The 21,427-nt window shown below is 40.5% G+C and overlaps 1 pseudogene; it reads left to right on the top strand.

Moving 5' to 3' along the window:
- Nucleotides 1–8,448: 8,448 nt before the first annotated feature.
- Nucleotides 8,449–21,427, top strand: part of LOC149157774 (uncharacterized) — a 35,139-nt pseudogene continuing 22,160 nt past the window's right edge.

Raw genomic sequence — 21,427 nt, 5'->3', positions numbered from 1 at the left:
TACTCCTAACTTTATCCTATACTCCGCCCCCTTTTTCATTTTCCTACCCCACCACTCATGTTCCCGTCACATCAACTATTACCCACCCTACACCTTTCATCAAATCCTCGTAATTGATAATTGATCCAATGTCCCAGATGAGTTTTCGGCCCCCCCATCACCCATAGGCACTCCAAAAAGTGGTTATCACTTCCAATAAACCACCCCTCTATTGTGACTGTTCACCAATCTTGCCGCTCCGCGATGCCAATCTGTCCCATCCGCCTATCACCTACATTCCCACGCTATACCGTTGCACATTCAATTCACTGGATCGGTAGCCAACAGACTCGCGCCACTTCAGGCCACTCCAACGGGGATTCTTCGAAACTACAAATGCATAATCTCACTCAGTTACCGAGTTTTGAATATGTTCTCTTTTGCTTATAGGAGAAGGTGAAGGCTTTCTCGAGCATACACAATGAAACAATAACACAATTGCAAAAAGCTGCACTTCTCTGCTTTTAGCAGACATCCCCCTTCTTGAATCCCATTTTCTATTCATCCCCTTTCTGTTTTCCCTCTCTGAGTTCCCTCTTATTCTCATTCCTTTTCCATTATAGTTCACCTGCAAATTCAAAAAAAAAGTCCAGGTTTAAAAATTTGCAGAAGACAACCATGCCACTGAAGAGGAAAGAATAGGAGTTGTTCAATCTAATGGTGCACCCACCAGTGGACTTGGACCATATTCCACTTGCAAACAAAGACTTCAAAATACATGGAACAATATCATCAATGGCATGAATGAAATCTGGCCCAACATTCAAATTATATTTGAATAGAAGGAGCTAGTTGAAAAAGCTAAGGAGGCTATTTCAACTACTAACCTAGAGTTGGGAGACATGCCAGCAACAACCAACAGAATCATCAAATTTCCGAATTCAAAGAACAAGTATGAACTTGAAGAGCTAGGAGTAGTAGACAGGAAAGAGACCATCCTACAGGTGAAAAGGGTATTAACCAAAAAGAACTTGGCTGTACAGCTTGAGGAGAAATGTCAGAATTTGGAACTGACAGTAAACATATTTTTAACAGAATTGAGCCTTTAACACAAAAGGATCTCCCTTCTCTGTTTGTCATTAATGACAAACTCATCACTAGATAAGATTATGTCAAGAGGCTAAAAGACATAGAAAAGGATGCTGTCAATCTCTCTAATATCATAGGCAACATAACATGAAAAGCAATGCTGGAGGCTATCAACAATCCAATCTATATTGAACATGAATTGAAGCACATTTTTACAGTAAAGCCCACTTTTGCAAGGTACACTGAAGCATATGAGGTATATCATAGGATGATTAAAGTCAAAATCCCAAATGAAGATGAAGGGAGTGACTTGTGTGACTACCAAGAGGAATAGTACAAGCAGGATTGAAGGAACATCGCAGAGCTCAGTCAACACCCAACCGAGTCAACAAAGCCAACACACCATATTAAAGAGCAACCAAATCAACCACTACAACAGAATTAATTACCCAGCAACGACATTCAGAAAAAAAGGGACCAGATGTCCAAGTTATCTCATCGTGGCCACTTCGTGGTTACATTAGTCAAATTTTAGTTTTGTTGTAATTAATAACAAATTGCCAAGTGTATACGGCAGTCGTTGTATATTTTAATTAAATACTTCATGCATTGGAAGTATTAGGGGTTGGACCTTAGCAATTGAAACACTTTTTCTTTTGGAGCACTGTAATTTTGGAGTTGGAGCATTGATAATAAAGACCATTTGCAAGACACTTGAGCTATTTTTATTTGGTGATGTTTTTCTTTCTGTGTTAAATGTTTCGTTGTTTTCTATAGTATGCATCATTCAAATCTTGTGGTAAAACAGAAAGTTTAGAGTAAGATATGTTGTTAGAGCACCTTATTTTTGTCTATGTTTACATATACATGTTTTCCTCTGAAGTTTGGTTAAAAAATACTTAATTGCGTTTTAAACACTACTGATTTCACCATTTTGTCATTTCATTCCTTATTGTGCTTTAAAGATCCAGTAGAGATAGTTAGCTAGCCTTGTGAATGCTCTGAAAATTTTGATGCTACAATCCAGCTGTTGACTCCATAGCCCAATGGAAAAGGTTTAAACAAGATCTACCCCAACCAACCAATCAATCAAATAACCACTCTTTTATCTATATAACTGGCCTAAAATATTAAAATACTAAAAAGAAAAATCAAAATCTCAAATATATAGAGACAACCCTCTCTGAGTCTAAGATGGCTAGATCCTAGACTCCAAAGTGGTTTGATGTGTCCTTTATGATAATTTTTCTTGCCAATCTTAAAAATCATAGAGCGATAACACTCTCCAAATTAAAAGGTTATCTCAATCTAGTAAGTTGTATTGTCCTAGTAAAAGTTGTTCTCGCAACCCTCCCTCTTTATCAATTCTTTGCTCTTTTGGCTCCACAAAGTGTCCTAAATCATCCGAGCAAAGAAATAAGGAAGTTTCTCTAGGAAGGAGGTAAATCAAGCACAAATAAATTTCATTTGATTAAATGGGCCACTGTTAAGGCCCCAAAATCTCTTGGTGGTTTTAGAATTAAAAATCCCATCCTCATGAACAAAGAATTGGGGGAAAATCTAGTTTGGAGGCTTGTGACACAAAAATAACACTGGTGGAAATCAATTCAAATAGTAAAATATCACCTACCCGAATGTGAAAGAAGTCTTGGGAAAATCCAACCCACTCGAATGGTATCAATGATATGGAAGATCCTCCCCAACGTTGCTTATATAATAAATAAAGACCTCTATTGGATTTGAGGAAATGGACGGAGAATTAATGTTTGGAATGATCACAATATGGATAAGCCAACTTTGGGAAGATTAGCTGAACTACAACCATTAAAAGAAATCCTGGATGACAAGAAAAAATACTCATTGGGAGACATATCTATCTGGGATGACAACGACCATTGGATGGGATGGAACCTTAGTGGCATACCATCTCATCTTACACACCTAGATACGATCCTAAAACATAAGATAGCAAGATGTGCTCCTTGGCATCAACAGGAAGAAGATTAGGTGGGATGGAAAGTGTTTAATTATTCTGTCAAAGATAGTTATGAAGATTTTCTATTCTCAGCTAAATTATCCCCAAAATCACACCTATGGCAGAAACTATGACAAGTTAATGCAATTCCAAACGTTAATACCTTTTGTTGGTTATTAGCACATAAGAAAATTCTAACCTCTGAAAACCTTCAGAAGCGAGGAACATAGGGACCCTTGAGATGCATTTTGTGAAAACAACAAGAAGAAACAATTCCACACTTATTTCTGCAATGCCCATAGACCAAAAAAGTTTGGGCGAAAGCCTTTTTTCTAGTAAATAAAATAGTATGTTGGCCCACTAGGCTTCTAGTATTTTTCTCATCTTGGTCCAAATTTTATACGACCTCATTCTTTGGCAAGCCTAGGCTTAAATGTTTTAGGAATCCATCCCAAAAGTTCTATGTTGGCAAATTTGGCTAGGTAGGAACTATGCTACTTTTAAGGATTATAATAAATTACCAAGGTCAACAACCATGAAATCTCTAACGATATGTGAGAAATTTGGATGCCAAAAGGTAGGAAAATCATACCAAACTCTGGACATGCTAGAACAAGAATGGCTTGGAAAATTGATGGATGCAAGGAAAGGAATTACAACGATAGAAATAATGGAAACATAAGGAGATAAAAGATGGACATTGATATTAACTAACCAAGCACTTCAATAATGGAAGAAGAAGGAGGAAAGTTGGATCCTTCATTTTAATGGATCTTAAAAAAAAAACACGGGTGGGAGGAGGGGGAGAGGTTTTGTATAACCCTCAAGGAAACATAGTAATGAAGTGTGCATGGAGATTGGGCCAAAATACAAATAACCAAGCAAAGATGTATGGATTGTTACAAGGAATCACATTAACCATAAATTTACAAATAAAAAAGATCACAACCTTAGGGGACTTGAGCATAATCATCCAACATATTTTCAAAGCAACATTGTTAAAGGACAAGCATCTAGAAAATCTATTGAAACGAATAAGAATGATCTTGGAGGACATTCTACAAAAAAAGTACCTCCACATCCTTAGAAGTTAAAATGTTGAAGCCTAAAAATGTGCCAATAAAGCCCGTCATCTTTAGTTTGGGCAATTAGAACTGAACATGAAGTTGGGATGGTGGAATCTTCCATAGTCCTAATGACTAAAACACTGCAAATGATGAAAAACATGGTATCAAATGATATAAACAAAAAATATTATCGTTAGGTCAAGAAATATAAATCAAAGTGATTAGATAACAGGATGTTATGGGTTGCAACATCGAAATTCTATAAGGGGCTTAACAGATGTCATGGTACCCCATGTTAATTCAACACATTTAAGTAGTATTATCCACAATTTTGACCAAAACCACACAGTGCGAAGGACACAAAGCACTCTAATTCGAGACCTCTTACACATGGTAATGATCACATATGCGTGGAAGGAAATATGAATAATTGTGTTCATTATTTGTTGAGAACATGTGGTATCAAGAGAATGATATTAGTAACAACGAAGCAACTACCTATTGAAGCCTTGAAAATCGCTGCGACAACATGGGGGAAAACCACCCGGTCAAACCTTGAAAGCAACTCCTTTTCTGTTTGGTATAGTGGCTCCGACAGGGGATAATGGGACTAGTTTCCCATAAAAGATTTGATAGTGATGCTGTGATGATATATGATGTAATAGGAAATGGTTAAGCTAAGTGTAATCTAATATAACTTCTAAACACATGCATATATCCTTTTTTTCCTCGAAAAAGGCGTAATTTTGATTAAAAAGATAAGAAAATTACATGTTGTATGATACTGCAGATATGAAATGTTGTCAGCAAAAAGGGAGTACTATTTAGAGCTATTATAAACTTTACAAAAACTATTATGATGCTTACTAATAATAAACTTCTGAGAAGTCCAGTAAGTTTCTGAGAATATGAGTTTTGTCCAAAAATACCCTGAAAACTGGTAAGTTATATACCTAGAAGGAGAAAGTAAAAGAAAAACTACTAAATGATCTAGTGATCATTCTGATAGGAACCAATCATGTCCATAAAAGGAAGATGATAGTAACTGTAGAATCTACCGCCCCTGTATTCCTGTATCTGCCATTGACCTCTGTTCAGCTGCACTGCCTCTTTGGATAAACGATCAGTGATATCCTTCCTTTCCCTATATATATGTGAGCATGAAAATGAATCAAATTGGAACTTTAGAGAAATGATATCGGTCAGAATATCTCTAAGTGTGTGAAAGTGACAATGATGAACTTCATTTGCCCAGTTAATTATGAGCCGTGAGTCTCCAAATATCTGAAGTTGTTGGCAATTTTGTTCTTTTGAAAAAAGGAGAAGATATTTTAGACTGCTCAATTCAACATAGTTGTTGGTGCCTCTACCAAGGCCGACCTTGATTCTATAAGACACTATATTATCCATATGCAGCACCGCCCCTCCACCACAACCTTCAGCTTGTGCTGAGCTGTCAAAATAACCCCAGGGGGAGTTTATGTCTATGGATTCCTGGGTAATGATCCGAGGGGGTCAGATGTCCTGGTCCTCTGGGAGCGAATTGTATAAAGCCAACAACGAAATACTGGAGGAGTCCCACACTATTTTGGCATTCTTAAAAATGGATTTGTTCTTGTTAAGCCAGATTCCCCAGCAAATTAGCAGTGGAAGGCACCTAGTTTTATGAGAGTTGGCTTTTATCCACCATCTTTGCCAAGCCTCTTAAATATCTCGTCTCGACCAATCAATATGTATATTTAGTGAGGTGAGGATCCTTTGCCAGAAGGATTTTGAGACAGAACTGGTAAAGAAGAGATGAGAAGTATCTTCCTCTTGCATCCTACACAGATAACATCTAGAAGGCCTGCAGTTTGCACGATGCCTCAACATTAGTTCAGTGGGAACGTTGTTTGTTAAAATGCACCACATGAAAAGCCTAGATTTGGGAGGGACCTTTAATTTCCATATATGACTCCACCACCAAGAGAAATCACCTGTGTGTCTGGCTGCCATTGTATAAGCATAACCTGATTTGGGGGAGTATCTACCTTGGGGATCCAATGCCCAGATAAGGACATCTTGATTGTCGTTTATACACACATTGGCCTCCTCTAATGAGCCTATGAATCTCTGCCAATCATCAACCCAAACTGCCGAAATGTTGAGTGTTTTGTGGTCCTTCCAGGTCTGGTTTTTCCACTTGTCCTGAATATCATCTGCTATATGTGATAAGTGGGTGATGCCTGAGTCTTGAAGGAAATTGCAAAGAGGACGGGGGAGAATATGGCCATTCCCACATCCACTCCACGCGTCCAAACCAATCCTCACTTGAACTCCATTGCCAACTTTCTAAGCCAGATCATGCTTGATCAAAGAGATAGACTAAGAAAATGCTTTCCAAATTATGGAGGATCCAGCCATAGGAACTAAAGGTCTACGGATCCATTCCAGAATTGAGAGCGGATATATGTACTTATGATAAGTGATTTCCTGCCAAAGACTTCTGGAATTAATAAGTTTCCAGCCCAGTTTTGTAGCCAAAGCCTCAGCAAATAAATGAAATTTTTTTATGCCCCAACCCCCCAGTTTTTTGGGTTTGTCAATGCTGTCCCAACGGACCCAAGCAAAATTTCTCCCTGGAATTTGTTCGTGCCAAAGGAAGCGACAACATAATTGTTGAATTCTTTTTAAAATGCCTTTGGGAATCTAGGCCAGCAACATCCAGTAAACCAGAATAGCTTGTAGGACCGACTCGAGGAGAGTTAGCCTACCTGCTCTAGAAAGCCATCGTTGTTGCCAAATATTGATTCTGCTTTCAATCTTGGCTATAAGCCAAGTCCAATATGCTATGCAATAACCATTTGGTTTCAATTTGAAACCCAAATATTTAAGACCATCATCTAGATCTTGACGCTCATATTCAAAAAATTGGCTAGCTAATCTTGCTTCATTCAGCTGGCAGGAAACTATGATAATAGTTGATTTTGCAATATTTGGCTGCATGCCTGTAGCTATACAAAAAAGATCTAGAATAGCCTTGAAATCATATGAGTCTTGAAAAGATCCATTTAAAAAAATCAGAACATCATCAACAAATAAAAGATGGGTTATAGAGGACATATCCGAGAGCCTGACTCCAGCGAAAGAGCCTTCCTCTCTACCTTTTGTTATCAGTCTGTTGAAGCCTTCCATGATGAGGAGAAAGAGCAACGGGGAGAGAGGACATCCTTGCCTAAGGCCTTGTTCCGCATGAAAGAAACCCGAAGCCACTCCATTGATGAGAATACTAAAGGAGACTGAAGTAAGACAACCCATGATCCAATTGATGAAAGCAAAGGGGAAGCCAATGTGAGTGAGAGTTATCTTGAGGTAGGACCAACAGGTACGATCAAAGGCTTTGGAAAGATCAATTTTTAGGATGACAGAATGTTTATGGAGCTTCCTGAGTAGTACCAATTGCTTCATGGATTTGGCGATGGCTGAGAAAGGCAAATTGTTCCTTGGATATCGTTTGGGAAAGAAAAGGTTTAATACGGAGGGCTATTGTTTTGGATATGATTTTGTAAATGCTATTGCAGAGGGATATGGGTCTGTAATCTTCAAAAGAGGAAGGGTTATCAGATTTGGGTATAAGGGCCAGGAAAGTCGAGTTGAAGGCCTCCAAAATTCTGCCAGACTTTCGGCTTTCTTCAATGGTCTGGATGAGATCATCTCCAATTAAATCTAAAAAGGAACTGAAGAATTCAACCGGCCACCCATCAGGACCCGGGCTCTTATCCTTATGAAAGCACTTCAGCACAGCTTCAAGCTCTTCTCTAGTAACCTGAGAGTTTAGTTCTTCAATTTCCTCTGGCTCGATGAATCTGGGCAGAGCTTTAGCAGTGCGAATGATGCTTGGAAGGGTTATTCCAATGGAGGCTTTGTAGATATTAGAGTAATATCTAATCCCCATGTCAACCATTTTTTCAAAATTGCCTGCTTTCCTTTCTTTCGAGTCTTGTAATTCCAAAATTGAGTTAATGGCTTTCCGACCCCTTGCATATTGTTGAAAGAACTTTGAATTTTCATCACCTGCTTTGAGCCAGATTTCTCTACTCTTGAGCCTCCAGGTTTCTTCTTTTAAGTGAAGAAGCTTTATTCTGTTAGTTTCCAGCTGAATCAGTTGCAACTTTTGTTCTGCCGAGTTCGATCCTGTGGGAGTTGATTCTTCGAAGGCTAGTAGAGCCTTTTCAATTCTTTGAAGATCTTCATCTTCTTTTCTTTGTTTTAATCTGGCCCAGGTTATTGTTTTTCCTTTTAGAACTGCTATATTTTTACAAAGAGCTCCCCTAGGGAGGAGGTTTCATTCTAGGAGAAATGGATCCAAGTGGCCGAGACCAAGTTCCTGAAACTCAACTCCAGCAATCAGGAGGAGTTAAATTTAAAAGGTGAAGAGGGTTTAGAAATATTACCCTTGAGCTCTACAAATATAGGAGAGTGATCAAAGATCCCACCACTCCCCACCCATTGACGAAAGAGAATTAAACTTGCCATAAGAGGGGCTTTGATCAAGAATCTATCCAATCTTCTAGCAAGGGCATCTACCCCCAAACTGCGATTCCTCCAAGTTGGCTTGAGTTTAACAGGGTCAATATTTAGAAATTTGTGAGCATCCAACAAGTTTTCAAAAAATGCTGTGAGATGATCACATTGCCCCCTGAAACCCCAGGATTCCGCTGTTCCAAGGGAGAAATTTAAATCTCCACCAATAATGATATTATCTTGATTCATAAAATTAGTCTCCTTATTTCTGTTCCAGAAGAATTCTTTGTTCTGGCAAGGGCCATAGATGTTGACGATCCTAAATGGTTTGTCGAGCTCCATAAACTAGATATTTGCACCAAGAAAACCTTCTCCTCCCCAAAAGTTGAGGATTTTTGTAGAAGGAGTGTTAAACCCCAAGGCACAGCCATGAGAGCGGCCCTTCACATCCAAAAATGAAAATCCCAGGTTGGGAGAAAACTTAAGAGAAGCTTATTTATCTGGTGACCTTCCCCTAGAGTTTCTTGAAGGAAAATAACATCCAGCTTTTTAGACAGACAGAGCCTCTTGAGAGCCAGCTTTTTTTCAGGGTTGGCTAGACCCCTACAATTAAAGGAAAGACAGATCATGTGGGAGAGGAGTGAGGGTTGTTCTTTGCTCTAAGAACCTAGTCAATTAGGGATTGGACCCTGGAGGCTACTTCAGCACTAGCCCTTTTAATAGCCTTAGAAATTTTTGATTGACGGCCTCTTGGAGGCTTGAGAGTAATTGAAGGAGGGGGGTCAAGGTCTAGGCCTAAGACTGAAGAGGGAGTAGCAGGAAGGGATCTGAGGAAATATCGGTGAGGCCCACTTGATAGTGGGCGATCATTGAGTGGGCAGGTGGTCCTATCCACAGAGGGTTGGGGAATGGGGGAGGCATAGCGGGAATAGGACAAACCGATGAACATAACTTATTAACTTCAGCTTAAGAGATGACGCAGCTCAAAGAAGATGATAAATTTACTGAACCTTCAATAGAATGAGAAAAAAGAGGAAGAGTGGAGAAGGGAGTACCTGCGAAAGCCGTGTCCCAGGATCTAGATTTTTCAGGGGGTCGATCCGATGCCCTTGCGAAATGGTGAGCTACGGCCTGTTGCGAAGTCAGACTAGAGGGCATAGTACTTTCTTGGAGGTCCAATTGAGAATCGAAATTTGAATCCAAATTTTGAGTGGAGGCTGAGACCAACACTTTGGCCGGGATCTGATTCTACCCTGAAATTCTTGGATAGTATTTGCATAAATGCCCCACTTCGTGACATTTGCGGCGGCAGAAGGGAATGCCTTCGTAATCTAGAATTTGCCCCTGAGTGATGTCACCCATCTGAAGTAAGTAGCTCTCTACCAGATCTTATCTGGTATCTAGATACACTAGAATACGTGCCAATGTTAGGCATCATGTGTCTTGGTAGGTTCTATTATGATCTAGATAGACACCCAAATCATCTCCTATTACCTTGAATATTTCTTCCCCCCAAAATTGTAATGGGAGAGTAGGCAATCAGACCTAGATTGGCCCCGCTCCATGATTTTCCTTTTCTGGGTCAAACATTGGCGACCATCACTTCAATAGCATTGGTGTCATCTCGATGTGCTAGTACTTCATGAGGACCCAGTCTACCTGGTTCGGATGAGCGAAAATCAGAGCAAACTAGCCCCTGGAGAGCGAGAGGATACCTGGGAGCTATATTCCCCCAAATTTCTGCTGTCCACTTTCGAAGGTGTATCGGGGAGTAATTTCGGCCTCTCATCCTCCAACTAACATCGTGCTCTCCATGAGGGCCACTTGAGCGATAGAGATTCCTTCTCCAAAGATTAACCACCTGTCCCTTTCTCTAATTTTTGAATTCCTTAATTTTTTTGGATGTTTTGACCATGCTTTAGCTGCTTGCTCTCCTTCCTCAAGGCCAATATCTTCTGAATCATAACAATTTCCTTCCTAAGTGTGGTCCAGTCTGGGAATGCCAATGAAGCAGCCTAAAGGAGGGGCTGAGCCGATTGGTTGGAATGTTGTATAGAAGGGGACAATCCCGAGGATTCCTACTTGTTCAGGCAACAATCCTTGTGCTGTTTGACCCAAGTTACTCGGTCCTTCTCCTAAAACACTCACACCACCTTGGGTAATTATTCTTGCCGGGAAGGCCTGCGACCATATGTTCAGGTCCGACGGGGAAGGAATGGGTAGGAAGGGTAACTTCGGACCTTCTTCAAGGATGAATGTTCCTTCCGTAACTGTTGGGGGCAGAGTTGATTCTAGGGTCTGCAGAGAGACCACCATATATTCCATTTGAGTTATACCTGGCTCAACCCTTGTGACCGGTAAGCTAGCTATCACCGGTGTAGTCAATGCTGGAGCTGGTCGGGAGAAATTGACCCAAATATCCTCAACAACAAGGGAGTCAGAAGTGTATTCAAGTAGTTGTTCATCCATCTGGGAACCAGCTACCGAAGACAATAGTGCGTCGTTCCATCGCGTCTTCCTTTTGGGGTTACACTTGCCTGAGACTGCCATTCTTGGAAAAATGCCCTTGTGCTCTGCTTCAAACCCTCTTGCAAAAAACGGATTTTATTTTGACACAAAAAAGATAAGGGTTTATTTTAATGCTCCTGCCAGACTGACCCACAGTCCCGTAAGATTTCAATAGAAAATGCGTGACCTCAGAAGTTCACCCTTGGTTGCAATGTGGAAACTGTAGTTAGAGTATGAAGACAAGAGGTAAACCAAAAAACAGTGGTTTGTAAACTACCCCCTTCAAGTGTAGCCAATGTCACTCAAGCCGTAAACTGTGGAAAGAAAAAAACCCTGCAGAGCGAGTACTCTAATCGTGAGCACCCTGTTATCACTCAGGTTGTCCCTCAGGTTGTAAAAAGGGATACGGCCGAGGTAACCACAGACCAACTTTGGACTACAGGTTCTAGCCAACCTGCAATCAGAGAGGGCTCTCTCTTTCTGATTTAGATTTGTTGAAAATGATTTTAGGCTAGGTATTGGGTTTGAGGGGTTTTTGTTTTGGTTTTGGTGGGAAGATTGATGTCTTCAAGTAGAGAGGCTAAGCATAGTCTGATAAGTTTCAAACCATTTGGCATGGAGTCGAGGAGGAAGATTGGTGGTGTGTTTTCTTGGTCACAGGAGAGATATGTGGAGCAAGGTAGCTGCACATGAAACAATGTTTCAGGTTTAAAGGATGGAATGAATGCTAAGGAATGAGAGGCAATCAAGAATCTCTCTTTCAGCTTAACAAAGGGAAGTAACAGAGCTTTGCCTAGGGGCAATAAAGAATCCCTAGATAATTGGCCAACATAGGGGAATTAGGGTAAATATGAGCCAGAAGGAATTCATATTCATTACCAATTCATTCAGATGAAAACATATAGAAACAACAGAAATTGAGCATAGAGTGTTGTAAACAAATTCTAAGCTAATCTTTCTTTCTGCTATTCAGATAGTGGTTAACAATAAAACAGAGGTAAGATGCACTTATTGTTCCAGGTTGCAGCACAAGAATTCCACATTTAGTCTCCAGAAATCTTTAACAACACATCACACCGTCATACTCCAACTCTTCAGCAGTCTTTGATTATAGAAAAAATCTCAGGTATACAGTGCGAGTCTCTAGTGAGAGTTATCAATCGACCAACCCTTGAAACAATACAGTGGGTCGTATATATAGAAAAAAAACTCTTCAAAACTGCTTATTTACAGTTTGACCTAAACAAGTCTGAAAGAAAGATGATTACTTTAACCTAATCCTATCAGAAATAAATGCGTGAAAATATCTCAGGCTGCGCTGAGGGAAGCCGTATCAAAACTGAGTAAATTATGTTGTCCTCGGTGGCTTGGTGCAGTGTTTTCTGAAATAAATGAGCATGGGTTTCTGCTTCTTTGCTGTCCGGTGGCTTTGAATGCTTTAATTGTGATTTGAGGGCAAGGATGGGCTTACGCCTCTTGACTTGACTTTCTGGGAACTCATTAATGCTCAGGTGCTTTGAGCCCCTAAAAAATATTGGCTGATACTCTTTGGCTCTTCTTCTTCCTCTGATACTCTTTGACAATAAACTGGGCTGCTGCTCTGATGTGCTGTGTGTTAAATCAACATTTAATGGCCGCTATTCGGCCCTCGGTTTCCTTCAAAACTGTCTTCTACTCCTTTCTGAGTGCTTCGCGAAGAAAAATGGGTCATTCGGCGCCTTTCGGGCTTGCTGGGGGCTGCGTGATGAAAAGATTCCCCATTATGGCATAATTTATCCAGCGATGCGTGATTTGGCGCAAATCGTGCATCAAAAACTGCCTCAGAAACTGATTCCAGGGCTCCAGAGTGCGATTTTTGCCCTTCGCGCCAAAATTGCTGATGACGTCAGCATGGTGGGACCTTGTACGGCAGATGATGCGGCAGGATGACGTCATCACGTATGGAGGTGACGTGGTAGTACAGCAGGGGACATAGTGGCAGGGTGACTCGGCAGTACAGTGGCAGGAGGCCACGCAGGTGGATGACGTGTCATGGTGACTAGGCAGGGGGGTGACACAAGCGGGTGATGTCACTGGGTAGGAGGCGGTTTCTGGTTTTGGGGCACACCGCCTTTGGATAGAGGTGGTTTTGGGGGAGGGGGCTCCGCCACGGCCCAGAAGGCGACGCGTGGCGGGAGTAAGGCGGGAATACCGCCCATCTCCCAGACGCTAACCTTCAGGTGGCTTGGAGATGGGAAGGCCCGCCCACCGTAGATCTGTGGGGCGGGCGATCTGACGGCTGGTGGCAAAGGTGAGGTGGCGGAGGGATAAGGGGCGGGAATATACACGGAATATTTCAATTTTAATAATGCGCGGTGGTGGGTTAAAACTTAGGGAACGACGGAGTTTGAGGCTTGTATGGGTTTAATGAGCGCGGATAAACGTTTTTATGAACAAAACTTAGGGTAAGGGAGCCAAAAGTGGGTTTTTTAAGGGTTTTAGGGCTAGGGGAGAGGTTGTTAGCATGACCAGGTGTCATCTAACTCCTGCTATGACACGGATGGGCTAAAAACAGCCCCTGATGGACCATTTTTTCCCTGACTTAGAAGAAATATGGCTATAGTGCCAGGGAGGGGATATTTAATATTTTTGGGATTTATATACATAGTTTTAGCAGGGGAAGGGGATACAGATTAGGGATTTAGATAATACAGTCAGCAGTTAATATGGAGATGACCAGAAAGCGCTAAGTTAAGGGTCCTTAGGCTAATTTTGGGGAAAATAACTTGTAAAGAAATGAAATCCTTGAGCGAAGCAGACCTTCACCAAGGCAGCTGATATGGAGAATGATGGAACTAAGAGGAATCAAGCAGATCTTGACCTCTTTGGGGAAGTTAGTAAGTGACTTGGGAAATGAGAAGAAGGGGAAGTTAGTTATGTCTAGCTCGAGCTCCTCCAGATAAAAACCTGCCTGATAACTGTGATCTGAAAAGACAAAAACACTTTGTAACACAAAATTGATCGTAAATCATCATTCTGCAACCTCACAGCTACCTACCCGGCCTACTTACCTAACATTTCTTCTTCTTTTGATTTGGGTGCACTTAGATTTGCAGACCCAGATTTACAATTTTTCTTTTGAATGTTTCCTATCTGGATCTACACTTATTTCTGCCAAGGGCCCAGATTAAGCAGTTGGGTCCCTTTGATTCTCTACCTATCTACAAATCTGCCAAGATTAAGCTGTTTGGACAGATACATTCTCTATATTCTAAAACAGGAAATTGAAACCTAAGGAGGCCAAGATTAAACTGTTTAGCCTTCCCTTAACTGAATGAACTCTTCAAAATGGAATGAATCATCAAAATTGGAATACAGTTGTGGCATTTGGACTAGCACACTCCATGGCATCTTGTGGAAATATGGAACACTGCAGCCTACAAAGTACGACATATTTGGCATGTAAAAATGTCAATCATGAAAGATGAAACCCTGTTGCAACAAGAGGTTAACAGTGGCTCCACTTGGGGATGGCTTTTCCTTGTGAAAAGTCAAGAACAGCAGGGCAGACTGCCTTGATTTTCTATTTGTTGCTGTAGACTGGAAACATTTGTTCTGGCTGCTAAAAAATGTGAAACTTTGAAATCTGAACCATTCTCTCCTCAATTGAGTTACTGTGAACTGTACAAGATCGTCTGCTTTCTTCTACGTGCTTGATAATTATGTACAATGCTGCTGGAACATGCCTTTGACTGCAAATAGTTCTTTTCTACCATGAATTGCTTGTAATGTGACAATTTTCCTCTTGCTGTTTTGCTGAAATTGGTGTAGAGACAGAGCTTTTAGCACTGGAATACTTGCATTGGCCGTGTCTTCGCAAAATTTACTGTTGCTCCTTTAACAATAGGCCTGCTTATACGAAAATGAAAAATAAAGTGCTGATATATACAAATAAGATTGTACAAAAGATATATACAAGGCTGCATTGTTTCCTTTAAAAGGGATCATGGTAATGTTTCAGCATACAGCCATTGACAGGGCCTTTTTTAGCAGAACTATCCTCTACAGATTTGAGAAAATATGTGTTATTTCCTTGAACAACAGAAATAACGAACGACCCTTTCCATAAAAAATCAAACTTGGCATGTTTGCCCTTGTCTTCTTTTCTTGAGTCCCATCTTAGAACTTTGTCACCAACATTGAAATCCTCAACCTTAGCTCTCTTATCAAACATCTTTTTGAGCTTTTCTTGCAAAATTTGAGCTCTGTCATAAAATTGTTCTCTGGTTTGCTGAAGATGAATGGTTTGATTAACTCTTCTCTGAATGTCATTTGGTTCAGCCTGAATCTCCTGTAACAGTTTGATAGTAGGAATGCCCAGGGATGAAGGAAATCTAGCCTCCATGCCATATACTAGCTCATAAGGGCTCATTTCAATGGATCTTTTGCTCGAGAGTCTGTCTGCCCATAGGGCATTCACCAACTTTTTGTGCCAGTTCTTCTTGTTTTCTTCTAGCACCTTCTTTATGATGTTGATGAGGCTCTTGTTAGATGATTCAGCCAAGACATTACCTTGAGGGTAATAAGTTGTAGAGTGGCCCAAGGTAATATGAAATCTGTGGCAGAAATTGATCATTTTTTTGGACTTAAAGGCAGCGGCATTGTCAGTGATGATTTTCTCAGGGTGGCCAAATCTGGAAAGGATATTGCACTCAAGGAATTGGATAATGATGGTGTCATTGGCTTGTCTGCAGGGAATGGCTTCAACCCACTTAGTGAAATAGTCGGTGGCTATTAGGATCCATTTGTGCTGGCCTGAGGAAGAGGATGGATTTCTCCAATGAAGTCAAGACCCCATTGTTGAAAAGGTTTTTCGGTTGAGATGGGTTTCAGGGGCAGGGGTAACAACTTTCTCTTGCCCTCAAAGATTTGGCATTTGTGACATGACATGGCAAACTTCTTTACATCTGCAAAAAGAAAGGGCCAATAGAAACCTGCCCTTAAAATTTTATCAGCGGTGGACTTCCAGTATAGATGTCCTCCACAGTCACCTGCATGGAATTCTTTCATGACATTGTTAGTTTCATTCATGGTTAAACAATTAAGCAATATACCTTCATGATTTCTCCAAAATAATGCACCATTTATAACACAAAACTTTAAAGCCTTCATTTTCAAAAATCTTTTCTTGGTCCTGGACAATCCCGGGGGAGCACACAGGTTTAACAATACAAAGCATATATCAGCGTACCATGGAGATTGTAAAAAGATTTCACTGATCTGTGGAGTCGCCTGCTCCGGTTCATTGTCCAGTTGGTTAATGTCTAGGGCTTGAAAGTTTGTTTCAGACATCAGTTTGGCTAAACCTTGTCCCTTTATCAGCTTGGTTGGTTTTATTTCAATGTCATATTCAAGGATGTTTGCAATCCACTTGCCTCTTTTGCCTTCTAATCCCTCTTGGGTCAATATGTTTTTTACAGCAACATGTGGGACATAGGCAATCACGTATGAATATAAGATGTACACTCTGAAATCCTTAATGGCCTTAACCAATGCGTAGGCCTGCTTTTCCATGATTGGGTATTTCAAAGGGGCGTCTCTTAGAGCTCGGCTGAAAAATGCAATCGGTTTTTCAGCTCCTTGTTCATCCTTTTGTAAAAGGACAGTTGCTATCGTGCGATCAAATGCAAACAAAATATAATAAAATCTTTGTCAAACTGTGGGCTGGTGAGTACAGGGGTCTGGGTTTCGAGAGACCATTTTATCTTGGCATCCTTTTTTAACATGTTGCTTAACAGTCTTATTAACTCAGCTATATTTGGGATAAATCTTCTTAAGAAGTTGATTTTCCCAAGGAAAGCGTGTAGCTCTTTTATGTTTCTTGGATATGGGATTTGGAGGATGGCTTGGATTCTTTCAGGATCAATTCTAATGCCATCTTTTGATATGATGTGGCCAAGTAATTTGCCTTCTTCAAGGCCAAACAGAGACTTCTTGGGGTTCAAGGAAATGCCATATTTCCTACATGTCATAAAAATTTGCCTAAGATGCTTGAGGTGTTCTTCATCAGATTTTGAGAATGGGGTTAAGTCATCAAGGTAGACAACTAGGAAGTCATGTATTTCTTTGGCAAATGCAATATCCATTGCTCGTTGAAAGGTAGCACCAACGTTTTTAAGTCCAAATGGCATCTTGACATACTTAAATGTTCCCCACGGTGTGGTAAAGGCAGTTTTGTCTTGGTCGTCCGGGTGAACAAGTATTTGATTGAAACCTAAAAAGCCATCTAGCAAAGAGATTCTAGATGACCCCACTACTCTTTGTAGGATGTGGTCCATTTTGGGCAAAGGATAGTGGTCCTTTAGGGAGACTTGGTTTAAATTTCTCAGATCTACACAAAGTCTGATTTCACCTGTCTTTTTTCTTGTAGGAACAAGATTGGACACCCATTCAGAAAATTTGATGGGTGCTATTATGCCTGCTTCAAACATCCTTTTTACTTCCTTCTCAATTGGGGGAAGAAGCATAGGGTTGATTCTTCTAAGTTTCTGCTTGAAGGGTTTCTGGTTGGGTTTCAATGGAATTGTGTGTTGGATCACCGAGGTGTCGTAGGATTTCAAATCCTCATAGCTCCAAGAAAATACATCTTGGAATTCTTTGAACAAATCAATATACTTGGGCTTTTGATCAGATGGCACATTTTTGGACAATTTGATCATTTTGGGTTTCTTTTTGTCCCTATGTTGTGTTCCTCTATATCAGTGTTTATGGGTTGCAATTATGGCTTTCTGGGCGCATCATTGGCGTCAAACATGTCTTCTAATGGGGTTAAGCCAGTAGGCAGAAAGTTATCCTTTAAGTCAATGATCTCTCCCTCTGTTTTGACTGTCTCTTCCAAGAGCATTTGTTTCAGCTGTCCAATGTTTTCATTGTCAAAAATAGTTGGGTTCAGGATCTGTTTGGCTGTTGCAGCTGTTACATCTTGCTGATTTTCAGTTGTTTGGTGTTGGGAGTCATTCATAACATCCATGTCGATGTTAATATTTGAAAACTCATGCTCAAGGGTAAGAAAATTATTAATCCGGGCATCATTTTCGAATACTTGCCAATCTTTAACGTTATTTGGCACAGCGGGCCTATGTTTTATTTCAGCTGTGAAGTGATGGTTTGGGTCAAAAGGAAGCTTGCATGTACTAGCAAAGGTGGCTAGGTTGTGTGCATGAATGTTATGCTCTCTTGAAATCTTGGCCAACTTGAATTGAGTGAATGCATTGAGTATATTAGTGGCAGCCGTCCTATAGGCTCTCATTCTATTGTCATTGGTAACAAAGTTACCTTTCATTTGTTGTATGATTAAATCAGAGTCACCTAAAATAGACACCTTTGCAGCTCCTAGAGCTTTGAGGAGTTTAAGGCCTAACAGCAGAGCCTCATACTCTGCCATGTTATTTGTGCATTTGAAATTCAGTCTATAGGCATGGCCTTGTGCATGATTATTATGCGTATTGTGAATCCAGACACCTGCCCCTGCTCCTAACTTGTTGACAGAACCATCAAACTCTAAATACCATGTGATTTCTAGCTTGTGGTTAGTGCTAAGAGTTCCAGTTGTTTTAGGGTTGGGCAGATTTGCAATTTCTGTTTGGGGATGTTCTTCTAACATGCTGGTTGCGTTAACTGTTGTGACAGTTTCATGGGTATGTGCAACCGAATCTTCGTTGATGTGTGCTTGTTGCTCTAGAGCGAAGGGCTCATTATCAATTGGAGAATTTGTATCATCATTAAACAAAATAAAAGAATCCATATCAGAGTGGATTGAGTATATGGGAAAATTTTCAGGCTTGCTCTCACTACTCACCACATATTTCATGAGCGTTTCTCTATACAGTCTCTTTGGTTGCCCAAAGACTGAAATGGTGGCATAGGAAAGGTCTAATTGAAGGGATCCTTGGAGCTTTGCTCCCCATGACCTTGACAGGAGCATACCGTATTTTGGTGGAATGTCAGCAATGACTACATCCATGAGGATGGTCTTATTTGGATATTGAACTAAGGAGACACACAAGTCTTTGATGAGGCCTACACATTTCACTTGACTTGAGTCAAATGAGTATAAATCTTTGTAAGGTTTTGTAACATCAAGATTCAGTTTTTCCATAACTGCTTTGGGCATAAGATTGTGCGATGCCCCAAAACCAAACATAGCGTTGTGTAAGACTTTGTCATGTATGTGTAAGCTGATATAAAAGGGAGGGACAGGTCCATGTGTTGATTTCCCATTAACCTCTGGGCCAAACAGCAGTTCTGGGGTGTCATCTAAAATATTTACATCATCCTTAACCTCTGGCATTTGAAGTGATCTTTGAATTTGTTGCCTATATACATCGTGTTTGGCAAGTTCTGAGAGGGGAATGGATATCTTCAACTTAGCTATTTCTGCCTCTAAATTAAATGGCTTTTCTAATGGAGTTTTGGTGTTGATAATGGAAGTTTTTTCTGTTTCATTTGAATTATGTGCAATTTGCTCTTGTTTATCAGCGTTATGAGGACTGATTGCTTGCGGTTTTTCAATTTCACGAAAGTTTTTTGGAACCCTGTTCGAGCTTTCTTTCGAGGAAGAAGGTGGAAAAGGCTGATCTTTGGAAGGCTGCAGGTCTGTTATGTCTTCTACAGTCACTTGATGTGGGTTTGGGAGAGGTATATCAGCTGGTTCTGTCATGACAACCTTGCCTTTAATCTTGTTGGGTTGTTTGCCATCCTTTGTTTTGCTAGGTTCGGAAATATCAATGGTCCTAGTTCTCAGCTTATATTGTTTGTGTACTTCATACACAACAGTAACGTAACCTTGTTTAAAATCAAAAGACTCGCCAGACTTAGTCTGAAACTGATTACAGTCACGTTCGTTTTGGTCTTCTTGGCTCAGAAATGTTTTATGCTCACCCTTTAGATCCATCAGGTTCATGTGAGTGTCCTCTATGGGCTCACTAGAAGTAGATCCTTCAACATAGTTATCTTGAAAAGGGGGTCTTATATCATGGTCTTGGTTAGACCTACCAGCATTTGTGTTCTGTGTTTTCCTAAAATTTGGGTTCCTTATGGTATTAGACTGTTGTCCTTCCCATGATGCTTTTCTCTCAACATTTTCTACTCTCTCTCCCAGCCTTTGTAGGCCACTAATAATAGCATCAAGCTTTTGATCAAAGGCTGAGGGTTCTTCCTTAAAGGTGGTTCTTCTTTCCATTCTAGCTCTGTTTCTCTTGGCAATTAAGTTGGCTTCTACGCTCACAGCAACGTTTTGCATGTCTGCAAGGGTCTGAGGAGCTCTTACTTTTAGCTGGTATGCCATATCCGGGTCGAATCCATCAGGAAATTTATACAAGGCCAGATCAGGGGGAGGCCTTAGGTTCTGTGGTATTGCGTTATATACATTATTGAATCTTGCACAGTACTCAAAAACAGTCTCTTGAGGACCTCTTTTAATTGTATCATATTCGGCTAGTATGTGCAAGGGGTCTTTCTTTTTCTCCCATCTGTTGGTAAAGGATTGGTAAAGCTCATCTGGGGTGGTTATGGAATTTGCAGGAAGTGATCTGAACCAAGTTCTTACATCACCTGTTAAACTTTGAACAAAAATTCTCATTCTCACGCTATCATCGTCTATCTCGTAGTTTTCAAAATAGTCTTGCATCTTTTTAGTGTGCTGAAGGGCAGTAAAAGGACCGGTACTATCAAAATATGTGATTTTAGATTGGTACTCTTGAGTTAAATCCCCAGGATTAGCAGGCAGTTGCAGGGGTGCATATCTATTGGCCATATTGGCAGGGATAAGTGGAACAACGGGGATAAATGGAACAACTGGGACGACAGAGATAACTGGGATAACAGGAACAGCAGTAGCTGTGGTATTTGCAATGAATGGAGGTGTGGAAGGAGTGCTTTGAGATGTGGATGATGAACACGGGGAAACAGGGGTAGACCGGAATAAAACTTGACAGGAGTTGGAACAGAGCTAGGGTAAGCTGTTTTAGGACTCAAATCAGCAAAATTTTCTTGTCTTTCTTGCTTCCTAAGGATTTTTGGGATTAAGTTCGGGTTCTCAAAAACAGCTAGAGGGTCTGGATCTTGATTTGACCTTGTGTATCGTGGATTTTTCTTAGGAGTCAGCTTCCGAATTTGTTTTTTGGTATTTTTCTGGGAATATTTTTGTAATTAGCAAGGAACTGATCAGATTTTTGGAATAACTATGTATAGCTTAAAACTAGCATGAAGATTGACTGAAGAAGCTTTCATCTAATCCTGTAAATGTAAAACAAGAACAGTTTCAAAT

The sequence above is a fragment of the Pinus tabuliformis genome, chromosome 5_2, assembly GCF_031772625.1.
Source record: "Pinus tabuliformis cultivar Carrire ecotype Pingquan chromosome 5_2, CPIR1, whole genome shotgun sequence".
Classification (NCBI taxonomy): domain Eukaryota; kingdom Viridiplantae; phylum Streptophyta; class Pinopsida; order Pinales; family Pinaceae; genus Pinus; species Pinus tabuliformis.
This window is presented reverse-complemented; position numbering and strand designations above follow the sequence as displayed.